Source organism: Melospiza georgiana, chromosome Z, assembly GCF_028018845.1.
Source record: "Melospiza georgiana isolate bMelGeo1 chromosome Z, bMelGeo1.pri, whole genome shotgun sequence".
Lineage (NCBI taxonomy): Eukaryota > Metazoa > Chordata > Aves > Passeriformes > Passerellidae > Melospiza > Melospiza georgiana.
In genome coordinates, this window is record NC_080465.1 from 13,532,377 (window position 1) to 13,550,091 (window position 17,715).

Sequence of the window (17,715 nt, forward strand, 5' to 3'; positions counted from 1 at the left end):
CAGGGTCCACCAAGAGCCTTTTCTTTTCCAGGCTGAGCAACCATAGCTCTCTCAGCTCCTCCTCACAGGGCTGATGTTCCATACCACTGATGATTTCCGTGGCCCTCCACTGGGCTGGCTCCAGCAGGTACCCATCCTTCTGGAGCTGCAGCCCACAGAGCTGGATTTGGCGCTCAGGTGCAAAGGAGCAGTCACCTGCCTTCACCTGCAGGCCGTGCTTCTTTTGAGACTCGTTCTTTGCTCTCCCTCCTTGCTGCTCCTAGAGCTGTTTTATCCAGCTCTAGATCTTTATCTGACCACTGTGAACGTGCTCATTGCCTGTGTCATCATCCTACCCCATCCTCCTGCTCACAGTTCACTGCATCTCTCTTTCCAGGCTTCAGCTGTGGCACCAAGCCCATGTTCCTCTGCGTGGAATGACATCAGTGGCTTCATATGCAATTCCTTCCACAGAACAAACTGCTTGGCACTGCTGTCTGTGCTACACCACAGAGTTATGCAGACATGTGCAGAAGACAAAGGGGGCAGGTGCAGAGGGACCATGACAAGTCCTAAAGCTTGCAAAGCTATCACAAAGCTTGGGGTCTGTTAGTAGCAATGCTGCTACTGTATTTACTGGATGGCACTGCTACAAAGTTAATTATATTTTATTTCTCCTGTCTGTAGCCTGTGTAGACACATACAAATTTATTGAAATACCAAAGGTTTCCAGCTGTGCATGCTTATTTGCACGGGCACTAATAATTTCGTACTTGAAACTAATTTGGTGTCCTAAAATTTAGAGATCAAGGCTTCAGTGACAGTTCAGGACAATGTGGAACAGTTTGTCATTATTACAATTACCAAGCTCCAGATGTGTAGCTCTTTCAGAGACAAACTGATGTACATGTAGAGTTCTCCACTGAGGAAGGTCCAAGCAGGTCAAACAAATTTTCAAAGGTAAGAAAGTGAATGTATTCAGTCAGCTAAAGGCAGAAAAACTGGTGGACCATGTGTTCACCCAGCTCCCAACATTTCATGAGATTAAACTAATGTTTACTAGGTGAGGATCTTCCAGTCTTTTCCTTCCATTTTTCTAAGCTACTTCGAATGCAGCAGGACAAACTTGCTATAAACACTTGTGCCTATGCTGAAAGTCAAAAACGTTGCTGCAGAAGCAGGAATCACATGCCGGCACCTGAAATGTTGAAATACCATCCTGTGCTCACACTCTCCAACATTACACCCTGAGTTGAGCAATCGTAGTTTGTACCTGGACAGTGTGACAATGGTTGTGGGTTTTGGAGTCAGATTTGCGTTCCGGTATGTTCAAGGGCTCTCTGAGCAGCCACAAAAAGCTATCAAAAATCCCAGTTATTTATTGTTGCTCTTATAACCTGGCAGCCTCATGTGGGATGCAGAGGAGTGGATGGGCAGTGCAGTTGTTCATGTGTTCATCCCCAGGCAACCAGTCTGGTCTGCTTGGAGGCAAAGCACCAGGACAGGACTTGGTAGGTATGACACTTTGCACTGCAGCAGCTTCCCTTCCCGGACTGCCAGTCTAGTAACATATAAAACACAAGCATCGGTTCTCTGAGAACTTAAAATTATTTGAGCACATCACTTTCCCATTTCCTTGACTCTCAGTAGTTTTTTGTCAGGGGAGACACCCCATAATAGTGAGCACCCTATATCTATCTCACAGCTCCTGGCAAGGTTTCTCAGCACCCCAGTTGCTGCTGTGCCCTCCGCAGCTGAGTAGTTCCCCTTGTCGTCCCCAGCTGTGCAGCTGAGGACAGGATTCAGTGAAAAGTTGCACACCATGTTGCCCTTCCACTGCCACTGAATTTCTAACTTCCCATAAAAACCCACATGCCAAGTTCCCTGACATCTGCTGCATACTTTCTGTTGTCGCTCTCTCCTCTCCTGCAGAGTTTTTTTCCCCTTTCACCTTGCAGTGAAGAGTATTGTTGAAGTATCCATGTGCATACCTGGCTGACAGCTGGCATGTGAAGGGTTCTGTTGGGGACAAGCATGCCTTGCCCCTACAAAATGCCTTGGAAAAAGCTGAGCTGTTACAATGCCTGAGCTCGCTAGATGGCCTCATACACTGCAGAGAACCTCTTCCTCCAGCACTCCCCTCTTGTAAATTCTGGTTATGCGTGTAATGGTAGGGACATTTTAATTAAAAAGTATTTTTCTTTTACTATCTGGACCTGGATCCCTCTTTTTTATTCTTTGCTGCTATGGTAGACCTTTTTCTGTCTTCTGGGCCGTGGCAGGCGGTTTGTGGAGCAATTTCCAATTATGAAAGCAAGCCACACAGCATGCAGCAGGAATGGGAAGCAGAAAAGAAAGCTCGTATGTGACCTTCATAATAAAAATATACCATAACAGTACAAGGTGATGCAGGAGCACAAGCTTCAATTTTAACATTTGGTGCCTTTCTGCCATGCTTCCTGCATCCATGGATGTATATTTAACATGTCTGTCTGAAGGTTTGTTGTATTACACATATTAGGGAAAAAAACTCTGCTAAACAAGCACTTCCTACATGGTGATGTGTGACTCCACAAAATCTTGTTGTGGGAAGAGCATGAGGGAGGGGTAAGGGGAAATGAGAAAAGATAAATAGGTGTACAAAAGGTACTGGATATTTAGCAACCTGTAAGAAAAACTGCATTTGTCTGCAGTATTCTCTTGGTCTCCCTGGCCACAGTTTTTGAGAGCACTGCTATTGAGCGGATATTTACTACAGGACTGATTTCAGTGATGGGAGTTGGAAACAGAAAGAAAAGAAGGGCTCAAACACAGTCAGATCAGCAGATTGCGTCACCTAGATGAGCCATGATAATGGACTGTGGTCCACCAGCAGCCCTCTGCAAATGTGAGGTAAAGCACAGCTTCAGCCACTTTCACTGGATATTTAGTGACTATATTCATCTGCTGGTTCTTGGCTGAGAGGTTAGCTGGACAAGATCCAACAGCTAGACTTATTTTTGGGTGAAAATTACCTATCCACGATTACCTACATCATATGCACAGACATGATAAACTGAACATAGCTCTTCAGGTCTTCCCACCTTTTGCTGGTGTGCTGTTGGCAAAAACCATTCTCATCCTTTTCTGCATCTTTTTTCTACTGAATGTTGGACATTTTGACATTTTCAATTGTATTGACCTGTTCAAAAGCAGTAGGACCCCTCTGCTTTCTTTCCCAGCAGACTGTAGGACCTAGAAAACAGTGGCAAGGCAGTCTGCCTAGTATCTTTGAAAAAAATTTCTACTTTCTGTCTCAATGACACCCATCTGAGACAGTCATAGACAGAATGATAATGAGAGTTGTGCTTGTGCTTCAGGGCCAGGCAGGAGCCATCCTCTGCAACACCTCTGAGCTCTTTGGAACAACCACCTATATGAGGGCCAGTATATTGTCCTGTCACTTTTAGGTTCAATTGTCAAGCCATCCAAAAGTAGCCTGAATCAGGCAGCTTCAGTTTCACCTTCTAAACTGGGGTTTGTGTCTTTTACAAAGCAATCTGTGCAGAACTTTTTGAACTCGGCATAACATCATTCACTTGTTTCCCAGCAGTTTTTTAAGGACTTCTTGGCCTTGAGACTTTGGTACTTCCCAAAGACTTATCAATGAAGAAGACAGAAGCGTGTAAATGCAGGAGGACTTTCTGTTAAGAGGATTTCTTGGTCTTGATGCTATAAGTCCCAAACACATAACAGGAGGCACACAGTGGGGCAATGAGCAGAGACCAGAACAGTTCTGTGGCCAGAAGGCCACAAGACCATTCAGTGTGGATTTGGATCACAAGGGAGAAGCCAGAGATGCTTAAAGGCACAGCTGCTTTCAGCACAAAGCAGCATCTTTACATGGTCCTACTTGCCAGTCTTAAAATAGCATAAGGTGGAAAATATCAGCAGTCCTGTACCAATATCAGAAAATGTCTCTTCGTAACTGATTGCAATATCTGGCATGAAAATGAGAAGCAGGCGGAAAAAAAAATTAAGGAGGGTGGAATGAAATGGTGACGTGGATGTTCCACACCACAAATGAGGCATAATTTGTTAGAGGAGAGCATGACCAGAAAACCCACAGCTCCTTCAGGGACTGTCGTGCTGACAGGAGCTTGCACACTGCCTGCAGAGTGTATACCATGGCAGCTGCCAACAGCAGACCTGAGAACTGCAGGCAGAGCCAGGGAGCTCAGCCACAAGTGAGGCCAATTACAAATGAGGGAGAAATAATTTAGACAGTTGGTGGTGTCCATCTGGCACTTAGTGACTAACCAGCCAACCCTTTAGCCAGTCATCTTGACAGCCTGCACTTCCAACTGCCCTTGTCTGGTGGTAGACATAACGCAGTCAATAGCATTCCAGCACCCAGAATATTGTTGTTGTTCTCAGTGTTTATGCCATATTTCAAATAAGGCCTTTTTAGTTTGATTTTATTTTCAGTCTGTCCGTTCCAAAGCACCAGAACAATTTTCCTAATTTTGAGCTGTCACATTAATGTGATTACTCTTTAAGTTTTGAGTTAGAGATACACTTCAACATTGGCTTACATCTGAGTGTTCATCTATTCAAAGCCCTGGAACTACATACACTCCCACAGTTTGATACCTCTTGTTTAAACTCAAGGCTTTGAGTACTGCTCTTTCATCTACTGCCTGATTGCTTCAACTATAAATGTTCATAGATAACGAATGTTCAAACAATAAATCTGGAGAAGTGTTCATAACTATACACCAATTGGCATGGATGTCACAGGAGACAAGCTTTTAAGAGCTTTTCCACTTTTAAGCTGTTTTTGTACATCTTGGATGGCACCTACAGGTATCTCCTGCAACCTGCAACTGGTCAGTAATTTCTTAACTTCCCATGTCCTGAGTGTGTGCATACTTGCCTATATGAAGTAAACTGGGAAATGGGCCCCAGCCTTCCCAATACTATAGACATCTGTGAAATCTTTGCCCTTGATCTCATGTTTTAGACAAAGCAAATTAAAATGATCTGTCAGTGCTGTAAAGCAGATTTTTGCAATGGTCTCATATCTATTATTACCCATTCTTTCAAGAACTTACTTTACTTGAGTGTCTTGTTCAAATACCAACATAAAAAGCATAGTAGGCACAGAAAAGAGAAAAGGGGGTCAATTGTACATGTAAGACCAAGAATGTTCATGGTTTTGCCAAAACTCCGCAGAGGTTTTCTCCCATCCAGGATCCCTGGAGCATGAGGAAGACTGAGAGACTCGAAACCAGACCAAATTAACCACTTAGACTTTAGGAAATCCCTGCAAAATTTTAGCCTCTTTTCTCAAGTTACGTAGCAGGAATTTCCAGAGATGTGACATGGGCCATCTCCCCTTGCTAGCCCATCCCTCAATACCATCATTTCAAGCATAGAGATGGTTTGCACAGTCAAGGAGAGCTGTGTGAGGGAGGTTCATCATAGTCCTGGGATTCACTGAAACCACAGGAAGTGTGCTAGCTTCTCATGACCAGCTAGCCCTGGGATCACAGCCAGAAGCCCATCAGGCTATACTTGGCTTTCTTCAGCTCGCTGCAGAAAGGATAATGAACCAACTGCAAAGTAATTTATTAGGAAGTAGGGGGTTACCACACTGTTAGGTGCTTTGAGGTTCTCTTCTGTGATATTTACCCTTAGAAAGGCAGTCCTGTGCCATCTCCCTGCTATGATCAGCTTGAGGTCAGCCATCAAAACATGGACCCTGGCACAGTTTTAGAAGTTCTCTTAAAAAGAAAGATTTATAACCCTTTTAAAACCCATCCCATTCTACAGATACTCTACTGACTGCTTTTTGTGCCACTGAACCAAATCAGCCCAGATGTCTGCGTTATCCTGATTCTGAAGCTCTGCAGCTCTTGGGAAGTCTGGGGTCAAGAATTTCACCCCTCTGAGACCCACGCAGGCAGGAAGTCATCAGCTGACTCCTACCACAAACATGCAGCGCAAAGTCAAGGCAAACTTTTCAACATTCCACTGTTAAAACTGTACTTCATTCCAAGTTTTCATGAGCCAGAAAGGGGGACTAGAAAAGCATTGTCATATTATTGAACATGATCTCCTTTTTATTTTCACTTGAGCTCCAGTACTGTGATGGTTCAGATAGCAATGACTCAGGTCTGGCTGATGTTAGGTAATGTGAAGCACAGGGCTGGAAAAGGAAGCCTCATGTAAGATCAAAGCAATTATTCCCACTCATTTCTTCATTCATACAGCTCTGTAGCTGGCTCTATTCACCACTACAGTTCAGCAATAACATCACACTTCCAGGGATCTCTCTGCAGATCTATAGATGCTGTCCAAGAACAAACTCAGTCTCACAATGTGTCCACAGCACAGAAAGTTGTCTTAGATTGTACATGAAATCCAAAGATGTGCTCATGATTACCTGACTAGTTGGGATGTTATAGGAACTGGTAAGCTGTGATCTCCAGTTAAGACTGAAACAGCACCCAAAGGAGTGCAGCATCCAGGTCTTTTGTCCTTCATGCTGCAGGTAGATACTTGTGAGAGGCATCTGAAATAAAAAAATAATCATGAGCTTCAGAGAGTTAAAAAATGAGATACAGGCATTGTGTGTGAAGGCCTGGATAGTTATACCTCTTCTGGTCCTCTAGTGCTGTGGTGGCGTTAGATTATTGCAGATGAAATCCTGCATCCTTGGAAAGTGAAAGCCAGGCTCTGCGTGACAGAGATAAAACTAGAGCCATTCATGTTCAGCGTATAGCCAGTATTTCCACAGCTCTCTGTATAGATCCCAGGATGCTGTGGACTTGCTGCTTTCACCTATTCACCCACCTTCTCCTTCACCAGGGGTGGTAAGCGATGTCTTGAGCTGGAATTCATTCATCATTTTATGGTATGATTTCATTCTTGCCCAGCTGAGAACAGCCAATGGGAAAAGGAACTGTGCTTTGCACATTGAGATGGAGTTACTGCCACAGGTCCACCTCCCCTGACCTTGAATGCCAGAAATTAGTGCTGGGAGTCTGTGAACGGAATGGCACAGAGCTCTCCATGTGCCCAAGAGGACCGGAGGCCTCCCCTGCCGGTAGTAGCAGCACCACCCACCAGCCCAGTGAACACTCAAAGAAAATGACAAGAACAATAGCAGGAAATGTCTAAGGGTGGAAACAACAAACCAAACACAGCCCAAGTTTCTGGGGGCTTCCTGATTGGCTTGATTTGCCTCAGCAGGAGGACTTTGGATAACCTTGGAGCTACCCCACCAGGGCAAAGCCTCTCCACAGTGAAGCTGTGTTTGTTCCAGTGGCTTTCTGGGACGTGGGGATGATGTTTGCTGCCCAGCACTAATTAATAAACAAGCACAACAGAAAAGCCCTGAGGTAGATCAGATGGAGGAAGCAGGATCAGGGTGCTGCAGTCATCATGCTCAGGGTGGCAGCAGCTTGATGCATCTCTCACTGCTCCCAGTGTAAAGTCCATCCATTCCCATGGGGCATGTTCCTTGCCTCACATCAGCCTTCACCCTGGAAAAATGAACTGTGAGTTCCTGTAAGTGGATGACAGCAGAGGACAGATTTGCAAAGCCCAGATCCAAGAAGTTGTTTGTATCAAGGAACAAACAAAACAAGTTACAGCTCCTACTGGGTGTTCCCCTTCCTTTTTCTGTCCCTATTGGCAAGCAGTGCGGGGGAATGGATATGTGTATTTTTGAGGGTCATGTAATACGGGGAATTTTTAAAGGGACCTAATAAAGTTCAGTGCCTGACGCATACTGACTGTCAGCTGCACATTCCATCTAGTTCCTTTGTCAAGGACTGCTGAGGGCATTTACAGGTTGAGGCAGTCGTGACTAAAGCACAGCACAAAAGACAAGGAAAAGTATGTCCAAAAATGTCAAAGGGAGGCAGATGGGATCGCTGTCAGTTGCAGCTTTTTATGGTAGTTGTGCTTCAATAGCCACAGGAGAGCAGAATAATCCCACCGTTATAAAACCTTGATTGGATTTCCATTAATTTTCTGGGGTTCATTTTCATTTTTAATACTGTTCTCAGACTAAATTCAGTCAATCACATGGTATACCTCAGGTCAGAATGCTGGATGCTGGGCAGTGCTTTTTGCACCAACAAGTAAGCTTGTAAGCACCATTTTCCTTGAAACAGCCCTTTTAAGCCACCACAACAGGAAGCAAACTGATAATCCCTTGTTTGCACCAGAATTCTGTTACACAGTCCATGCAGTTCTTAGCAGCAAATACCAGTCAAGTCAAACCAAAATCATGGAAATCTCACAGTGAATATAATTAATAATACCAGCTAAGGCATCTACTAAGGATAAGCATGGTCTGAAGTACAATTGGGCTCTATTGTATTGGCAAAATGTATTGGATCAAGATGGTGGAATGGAGGCAAAATTATTTGCTGGAGACTACAGCAAGTATGCAAATAGATAGCCATGGCCCATGATTGCTGTTGCCAACCCTGCTTTTTTGTTAGTAACTGCAACATCTTTTCATTGCCATATAAAAGACTCACTTGCATATGCTTCTATACTGCTAAATGTTAAACATGGTGGGGGCAGGGAGGGATTCCCAAATAGCTCAAAATGGGAATTCTGCTAGGAGTGTAGTCCTCATTCCCTGCAATAGAAAACATGCTGCCTCTGACTTTGGATGGAAGCAGTGCTCTGTCTAAACAGAATAAAGGACTCAGCAGAAGTTTGAGTGGAAATAACCTCTGAAGGAATTTAAGGAAGAAAAGAAGGAGGGGAGGGGAGAGAAAGGGAAGGGGAGGCAGAAAGGAAAGAAGCCCGTACCAGGAAAAAGTTTGTCCTTTGCTCCAGGTGTCCTGAGTTCTGCCAGGCACAACTCTTGCGCTGTGGCCTTTGCCCCTGCCCTTCGCTGCAGCAGCCCATGCTGAGAAGCAGGACTCTGCAGGAATTGCTGTGCATGACTCTCGTCAGCTCCCTGCAGAGAGCAGACGGGAGCACAGAGAGCACCTCCCCAAGTCTCACAGGCAGACAAAACTGATAGTTGAAGAAAAAGCTGCAGAGACCTGAGGTCCAGACAGGAGACAAGGTACCATCTCCGGCCCTGGTTAACAATGTTTCCTTTAAAACCAGTCTCCCATGTCTTCTGCTTTTCAACGTAGCACTGCCTGCACTCTGAGCTTGCAGAATTTTATGGCATTTCTGCTGTAGCCCCTTCAGAATTATGTCCCTAAGAACCATATCTACATGTCTTTTGTACTCTTCCAGAAGCAGTGCATGCACTACTTCTGTGGTCAGCCTGTTCCAATGCTTGGCAGCCCTTTCAGTGAAGAATATTTTCCCTAATATGCTATCTAAACCTCCTCTGGCACAATATGAGGACATTTCCTCTTGCCTTGTCACTTAATACCTGGGAGAAGAGACTGATCTCCACTCTAACATTGTTTCAGGTGGTTGTATAGAGCAGTGAGGTCTTCCCTGAGCCTCCTTCTAGATCTTCCCCATCTTTGCTGACCTTCTCTGGACACGCTTCAGCAACTCGATGTCTATCTTGGAGTGAGGGGCTCAAAACTCAGCACAGGACCTGAGGTGCAGCCTCATCAGTGCCAAGGAGAGGGGGAGAGCCACTGCCCTGGGCCTGGGCCTGCTGGCCAGGATGCCATTGACAATGTTGGCTTTTTGGGCACGCTGCTGGCTCATGTTCAGATGGCTGTTGACCAGGTGGGTTCAGATGGGTGGGTGACCAGCACCCTCAGTTTATTTTCTGCAGGGCATCTTTGCCATGTTCATGTTCTGTCCTGAGCACCCAATGAGCCTTAGCAGCTCATTTCTCATCTGACACTGTAAATCAGATACAAAAGGCACATGGGAGGCTGAAATGTCTTCAGAAAAAATACTTTGTCTTGTTTTTTTTGTTTAATTTCCCTTCATTTAAGAAGCTGATGGAGTTTTTCCAGGCCTCCTGCCTGTAAATGCTTCTAGGTAACTCTATGTGCATCTCCAGTATATCAGTATGTTCAGAATTTGCAGAAAAACATCCTCCTTCCTTCCATCTTGCAGTGTGGGTACTGCATAAGGTCATGCATTAATTTTGGTTGGACATCTGCACTAACCTTGGGTAACTGCAGCAGCTAGCACTGGTGCACAATGGAAGAATGAGCACTCAGCCGTCATCCCCCAATTGCTCTCCCTGTATTTCTTGGATCTCTCCCAAGATATAAATAAACCACTGTACAGCTGAACTGCTGGCATCTGTTGCTGAACCTAAACGAATTTCATGTGCATAGCTGCTGCAAGCCAACAACAGGGCTGGCCACACCTGTGTTGCTTTTTAAGTTTCTGGGTGCACTCCCTGTGCACAGGGACTCTGTGCTGGGGAAAATTGTGCTTGCAACCCTCCTTCGCCTGGACCACATCTTGCAGCACAAGAAAATTTAATGACCAAAAGCCACACTGGAATGGTAGTCCCTTGCACTCTTGTGTGTTCTCAGACATCCCAGGACATCTGTCCTGGTGCTCGTCCTGCCAATTTTACTTAAAGCCATGGGAAAGCAAGCAGGTTCCTGCAGGATTCCGTGTCTTTCCTGAGTCGTTGTACCTTCACCTTTCAGTTGCAAAGTATAGCATGTATCCTCCCTCAAATGGCTATTTTATCTTCCTTGCCTTTCTCCTGACATCCCAGTGAGTGCCACACAATTAACTACAGATGATGCATCTCTGTACTTGCAATGTAAGTCTGTCTGTTTTCTGATGTGACAATCTGTCTGTCTAGACACAAAGATCTGCATGTCTGGTTCTGCGCAAGCCAAGCATTTTTTATCAGTTGTGGCTCTTACTTAGTTTGCCTTAATATTTTGGACACTGGCCTGTGAAGCTCCAGAGCCAGGAGGCCTGGATCTGGGAAGAAAGAAGAAAATGAGAGTAATGGTAAAGAGAAGAGAGAAAACCCAGCTTCACCAGGAAGAACCTAAATAATCATTTTTCTCTTACCTGGCTGGGCCAAGAAACCAGAACATTTGTGCCATTTCTTTTAAATACAAGTGGTCCAGAGGCTGGATGACTCAGGAGCCAGATGCTACCAGGGCAGGTTAAGGTATCAGGGTGTTTACTCAACTGATCAGGGACTTGGTCAGATCTGCCAGATTCTATCTGGAGCCTGGTCAGGAGCACAAACAGGAGCGTCCTGGTCCAAACACTGTTATAAGCACACAGAGAAAATAAGTAGACTCTGCTCTTTCACCTCTTTGATCACCAGCCACTGGACTGGGTTCAGAACAGGTCTTTTTTTAAACTTTTTTCCCCCTCTGTTCCCAAAGGAGGGTCAAGCCATGTACACCTCTGCTCTAAGGGCAAGCATCCAAGGCATAGTGATTCACTGATTTCCAGTCAGTGATCTGCCATCTCCTGAGTCAGTGGGAAGTTTTTAAGGTTGCAGTCTCACCCAGGCTGGTAACATTTCTCTTCCAGAATACTGGAAGAACTGAGCTTAGAAAGATTTACACTGGTAAAAGTCCAAAAACAAGTGTAGGCTGTAAGTGCCATGAGGGCAAAAAGTTAGGTGCTACAGTGATATAAGGAAATCATACCAGGTTGAGATAACATTGTAAGGAGAGAAAGTTAGAGGAAGAGCCACTCCAGAGTGCTGAGGGCTCCCATATTTAAGAGGCAAACCTGATTGGCAAAGTTAATATGCAAGCGTTATTGATTTGGCAAGGAAAGGGGCTCAACTGTATAACTTCTTCAATTCCAGATCAAAAAACTTGCATTACATTAAGTCTTCTACATCCAGAGCAGGCAACATTGTAAGAGTTAAATCAAAGTAATGGTTGTTGTGTTTTTCACTTCATCGTGCTTAGCACAAGAAGTCCTGTAAGTCCTGTGGCCAATGCTTGACTTGGTCGCCTTGGTTTGTCCAGCATGGATTAACTTCATCCTACACTAGGCAGATGCAGAATATCATTATACTGCTCTCTCTGTGTATGTGTGAATACACAATTACCTCAAATTGCAAAGTGAATTGTGGAGTTTTACTTCTCAACTTCCTCAGGTGGTGCTGGGATGCAGCTTTTTCCAGGTGGAGGGCTTTTTCCATTATTTCTCTTCTCCTGTGTTCAACAAAATTGATATGGACTGCCAGAGCAACTCATTCAGAATCATGCCTGAATCTCATATCCAAGCCCTAGTTGGCAATGAGGGATTCCCAGTTTTTCAAGTCATGGAGGTTTTGCCTTTTCAAAGATGTTAATTAAGTTTGCGGTTCTTGAATTTCAGCTGCACTCTGTAAACAACGGCCTGTTCAAAATTGTAAGATATGCCCTGCCGGCTTTCCTCTTTGAAAGTGAGCTGTTCAAAAAAGGATGAGCACTGCAAAAAGACTAAACTAAGAGGCATTGAATTACTCAACTCTGAAATCCCATTTCAGCCTGCAACAGATCTGAAATCAAGCAGTTTTTTGCCATCAGCGCTGGCTGAGTGTTGATACAGAGTGACATCCACAAATGCTCCTATTGGCTTCAGCAACAACTGCTGCTGTTTGCTAAGAAAACTAAGCCAACGTGGAAAATAAACTGAAGATTATTCAGTGATTTTCCCCCTCCCCTACGGCAGACAAAGGGTACTGTTCACAGCTGTGGCATGTACATTTTGGCTCCAGTTTCATAGGCATGCTGGCTTACAGACAGGTTGCTGGTTCTTGACAGTTGATACAGGTAATAGGAAGTTTGTCAAGGGCTGAAGTGCGGGACTAGGATCCAGTTATGTTGGATTAAAAGACTTACATATCTTTCAGGGGCACCCTTTGCCCTTGCAAGTTCATTTTCCAAGGTTATTCTGAACCTGGGTAAGCTAACAGGTGCCCTGCTGCCCCTAAAAAAATGGGAATGAGAGGCCCATGGAGCGGAACATTTTTGCAAATGAACTTTTGCAGAAGGCATTGTACTTCCAGGATGATGAACCTTACATGTGAAGTTTCAGTTTCTGGTTTTGCTGTGTGATCAAAAGATACCTGAAGGCAAAATCCAAAGGTATAGAGAGAATGTAGAGATCAGTTTCATCCATTCAGGCAAGGACAATTACCCCTAAACTTGGTGTTTAATTCTCTATTTAGTGAATATCAGGGGTTTGTTGCAGTGTTCTGCTTGTGAATATGCCATTTTAATACTGTCTGTAACACCTCATGATGTTCAGCTCTGAGAGACTTGATACTAATTACTGTCTTATTTGTGGCTTTTATATCAATTTGATTTATGGCATCAGTCAAGCAATAGCAAAATAATCAGTTGAAGTTGAACCATCCCCCACTCCACATATGCCTCCGTCACCTTTTCCCTTCAAGTGTTTACTGTGATTAGGTCTTTCCTGTTTTTCTTTCAAGTTCTGAATACTTGTATACTTTCCTTGTTAGTCCTGATGAATGTTCTTTTTTACACTGACATGCCAGTGTGTATGCTGCAGACATAATTTTTATTACATTTCTGCTTTCACTGCAGAAATTGCATAAGCATTTCTCAGGTACAACTCCAAATGCATAGTTAGCACAGCCTAAAGAATCTGGTCCATAAACCTGCAGCTGTTCTCCCTGTTTATAATGCTGTTACTCTCCTACCCTGAAAAACAAAACACTGCTAAGCCAAATGTAGATATCCCTAGAAGTCTGTATTTGCCAGAGTTAATTAGCTGGATAGAGAAGGATGTTTTCTTCAGGCATGGTTCTGCTGACTTTGGGTTTGTGTGTTCAAATCAGTGTGACTCTGCATCAGCATCAGCATTCATTCTGTGAATGCCCCACAGAACCATGCTCAGGGTCTCTCCTAGGGTAGAGGAGAGGCGTCTCGGACAGAACAGCCTCTGCTTTTGAGCAAAGAGGAAAATGATAGGCCAGGTTTGTGGGTTTCAACATCTCAGTGTGGGAAACAGGAGAAATAGAGGAAATCCTTCAGCTGAGAAAGTGCTTTCAGCGCCTTCAGAGCACAAAGCAGAGTCCTGTATCCAAGCACAATGTTTGCTGGTTATTGATTGCTAAAATGTAAATGCACATGTACACATACCACAGGTCCAAACCTTGCCTTCTGTCTCTTCACCTCTTAGATCTTCCTGCTTAACTTCCCTTACTGTCACTTAAAATACAGTATTCTGTCCTACCTAACAGCTCATGTGGTCTGTATCCCTGCACCTCTTCAGGAGAACTCATATGCGGTTTCTGCCTCTGGTGGTCTCCGAAGCTGCCCTGGCTGCCTTGTCCACACTCATGTAGTGCCCAGTGAGGTCACAATCCCACCAAACACACAGACCAGGCTTCCCTTATCAAGCTGGTACGTCTCCTTCCCTTGCAGTACTGTAATGTTCTGGTCTGGATTTTGTAGGTCTTGGTAGCAACAGAGTCTAAAAGAGAAGGCCTGAAAGTAGCCTTATAATATATTTTCCCCCCATTGTTCAGGAGTTTCAAGACCCAACTGGAAGAAGCCATGATCATCGTGGCCAGATCACGGCTGGCTCTGCTTGAATAGGAGGTTGGGCTGGAGACCTCCCAAAGTCGTTTACAGCCTTTATTATCCTAGAGGCCTGTAGTCTTACTAGCTGAGGAATCTGGGTCGCCCACATGACAGCAAAATGCACTGTGCTAGAGACAGCATCCTTTCAGTGTTTTTGGTTCCCTCTTCTTCAAAGCAGGGCAGCACTGTTAACATGGCAAGAAAGGCCACTTGGCTTCCTAGCTTATGCAAACAGCCCCCCCTGAAAATCCTCTTACACTCTTGGATGCTTATGGCAGCCATCCACTAGAGAAAGCTGCAGGACAGACAAGCAGCAAGGCAGATTTGGCTTTCTGAGTGACAAAATTTCCCATTTGCTTCTGTGATATTTGAGAAAATAGGACTCCAATAAAATCACTGAAACAAAACATGACTTGCCCATGCCACAGCAACCCCTGATCCTCTGACCCAATTTTCTTCTTATAGAAACAGTTTAGCAAATCTCAGTCATGAGCTAGCTGCCGGGGCCAATGAAGCAGAAATACTAACAGTCTGTCTTATCTTCTGCCTTATCTGAATCTGCATTTTCTTTCTTAATTTTCTTCCTTAAAACACTTCAGATATTGCAGTTGTTTATGTAACTGGCCATCTTTCAAAGGCCAGCCCAAAATCTGCTAAGTCTGCTAAGGAACAAGGGAATTACAGAGTTTCCTTGCCAGGTGTCAAATGACAATTAAGGCATATCCTTTTTAAACTGGGCTAGAAGAAAAGGACATTCTTTGATATTTAACGGGTTTACACAGGAAGAATGTAAGGTCTTTGTGTAGATATGTATGTGCACATGTGCACACTGAATTAATTTATTACTCCATTTTACAACATGTTGCTCAAAACAGATGTGATAGTAGTGCATTTATTTTTCAGACCAAATTCACATGACTCTTTTGTGTGTTACTACCAAAAAATCAGGCACTTCTCCTTACCATTGAGCAATTCTGATTATATGAAACTCACTAAAAAAGTAAACCATGCAAAACAACCTTCAGTTTGTATGATTTAAATTTTTGCATTGCTGGACCATATGTCAAAAGACAGCTCAAATAAGTGGTGAGGACTCTATATTCAAATTTTTCAGGGAGCTCTGTGGTACCCAAGTGGTTACTAAAGAATATATGCAACATATACTAAGAATATATACAGTATATACTAAAGAATATATACAACAGTTCACATAGAAACTCTGACCCTGAGTATTTATGTTACCTCAGCAGGGGTGGCTCAACCCTTAGGCCTAGAGAGCACAAATTAGTGTCAAATAAATTTAGCAATTATGTATAAAACAACCTCCTGTGGGTACCAATGTCTGATATATGACCCCTGTGCTACATAACAGGTATGTTCTCATGAATTATCTATATTTTTCCTGCAATTTTTCTTCATTCCATATAGAGCCTGGGTGACTCTCAGTCTGCCTATAATGATTTCATTGAGGAAATGGTAATTTGCCTTGATAGGATGAGTTTTATGCATTCTTCAGAGCAACACAGAAGTTCTCTGTTTCTAACAGCTTCATCCGTGTTTCTAAATCCTGGTAGCTCTGTCTCCATCTTTTTCCTCTTCAGCAAGTCGTTGTCAGTATCCCTTCTAAAAGAAAGTAAAGAAGAGAGAAAAAACAAACAAACAAACAAAGAAAAAAAAAAAAAAACCAAAAAAAAACTGAGAACAAAAATCAGAACAACTAGATGTCTTGTCAAAACAGAGTAACATAATGTCATCATCTGCCCACCTCATTTTAATGGTGAGGGTAGGCTGGCACAAAGGAAGCAGAAACTGAGGAAGTGAACCAGGAGGGGAAAAGCAAAGGAGCAAGCAGTCAGAAAGTAATCAGTTGCTATCTGTGCGTATCCAAGTGCACATGTGCATGTGTTAAAAGCAAACTTTCTCTGCAAGACCAAACAATTAATGACCTTCTCCAATGTGAGCTGGTGTACAAAAAATTAGTGACTTATGATGACCCCAAATTACAAGGAGTTTACGTGCTTATAACCATGCATCAAATGAGTTACCTCGTATACTCAGTTTTCATTGGCATAAACTACTAACTAATGTCCACTTCATTTGAAAAAAAAAAGGGTTCTTTCCTCTCCCTGTATTTTATTGTTTCTGTCCTCTACACACTCCCATTTTTTGTTTTCTTCCCACATAAAATAGAAAGCAAACTGTACTAGTTTACGGAATATGCATCCTGAAAATGCTGCTAAGTGATTCAGAGGGGAAGAACTGAAATATACCAGTAAACCCTGACTTACTCAGCCACACAATTTGTTTTCACTAGTCAGCACAGCAGAATATTTCAAATGTCTTTAACAGCAATGTACAAATGTATGTGAATCTATAAATCCTTCCAAAGGATAGAGAAGGAAAAGAGGGCAACCTAGCTGGGGACTTCTACATTCTTGATTTCAGCAAGAGTGTGGCAAATGCCTGACCTGAGTGACAAATTAATTTTCCACTTCACCAGGTGTTTTTAAAAATCAAGATAAAAAAGTCAATATAGAAGAGGATATTGTGAAAAATTTCTTCGTGAATTAGAACATGAGGGGGAATATTCATCCTGGGTCAAAGTGTTCCATTGAAGCAGAACAAAATACTTAGTTACTTTTTTTTTATATTTTATGTTTTATATTATTTTGGAGGAAAGATGAAATGGATTGAAGCACTACTTTTCAACAGTTCATTTTTAAATTATTGCAATTAAGCCCTTTCAACTTAGTGATTGAGGGTGTTACATTTAATGGCAGTTCAGCAAATCACAATGACTCTGAGACTCTTAAATATTTGCACACTTTAGGAGAATAAAATCTGCCTTTTTCCATCTGCAACAACTTGAGCCTCTAATACCTTTCCTTACCTCTAATGAAAAGCATTATCAGTAAGTGCCACAAATCTTTCATCATCATACAATTAAAAAGTGAGAAAAAATTTCCCAAGTGAGTGCCTATAGTTAGAGCCCTGCATCTATATTTAAACACAGGAATTTCATAAGAAACTGAACCTGTCAGATCTGTCAAAGAAGCAATTCCTCCTTCTCTCCTCCCTACATCATTTTCTCTGTGCTATCTGCCTTGTGATTGGACAAGCATTAGTGGACTCCTGAGCTGATCAAGGCTGGAAAAGAGCAAAGATGTGTCCTTCAGTGTGGATCAGTGTCCTGATCCTTCACTTGAAAAGTGGTGGCAGAAAGGCAGGAGCCAGCAGCCATGGGTAAGGGAAGTAA

At 43.3% G+C, this 17,715-nt stretch overlaps 1 protein-coding gene across 5 annotated transcripts in view; it reads left to right on the top strand.

The window, feature by feature from the left end:
• Positions 1-17,715, top strand: part of PALM2AKAP2 (PALM2 and AKAP2 fusion) — a 267,455-nt gene that overhangs the window by 91,493 nt on the left and 158,247 nt on the right. The gene's annotated exons all lie outside the window — the stretch shown is intronic.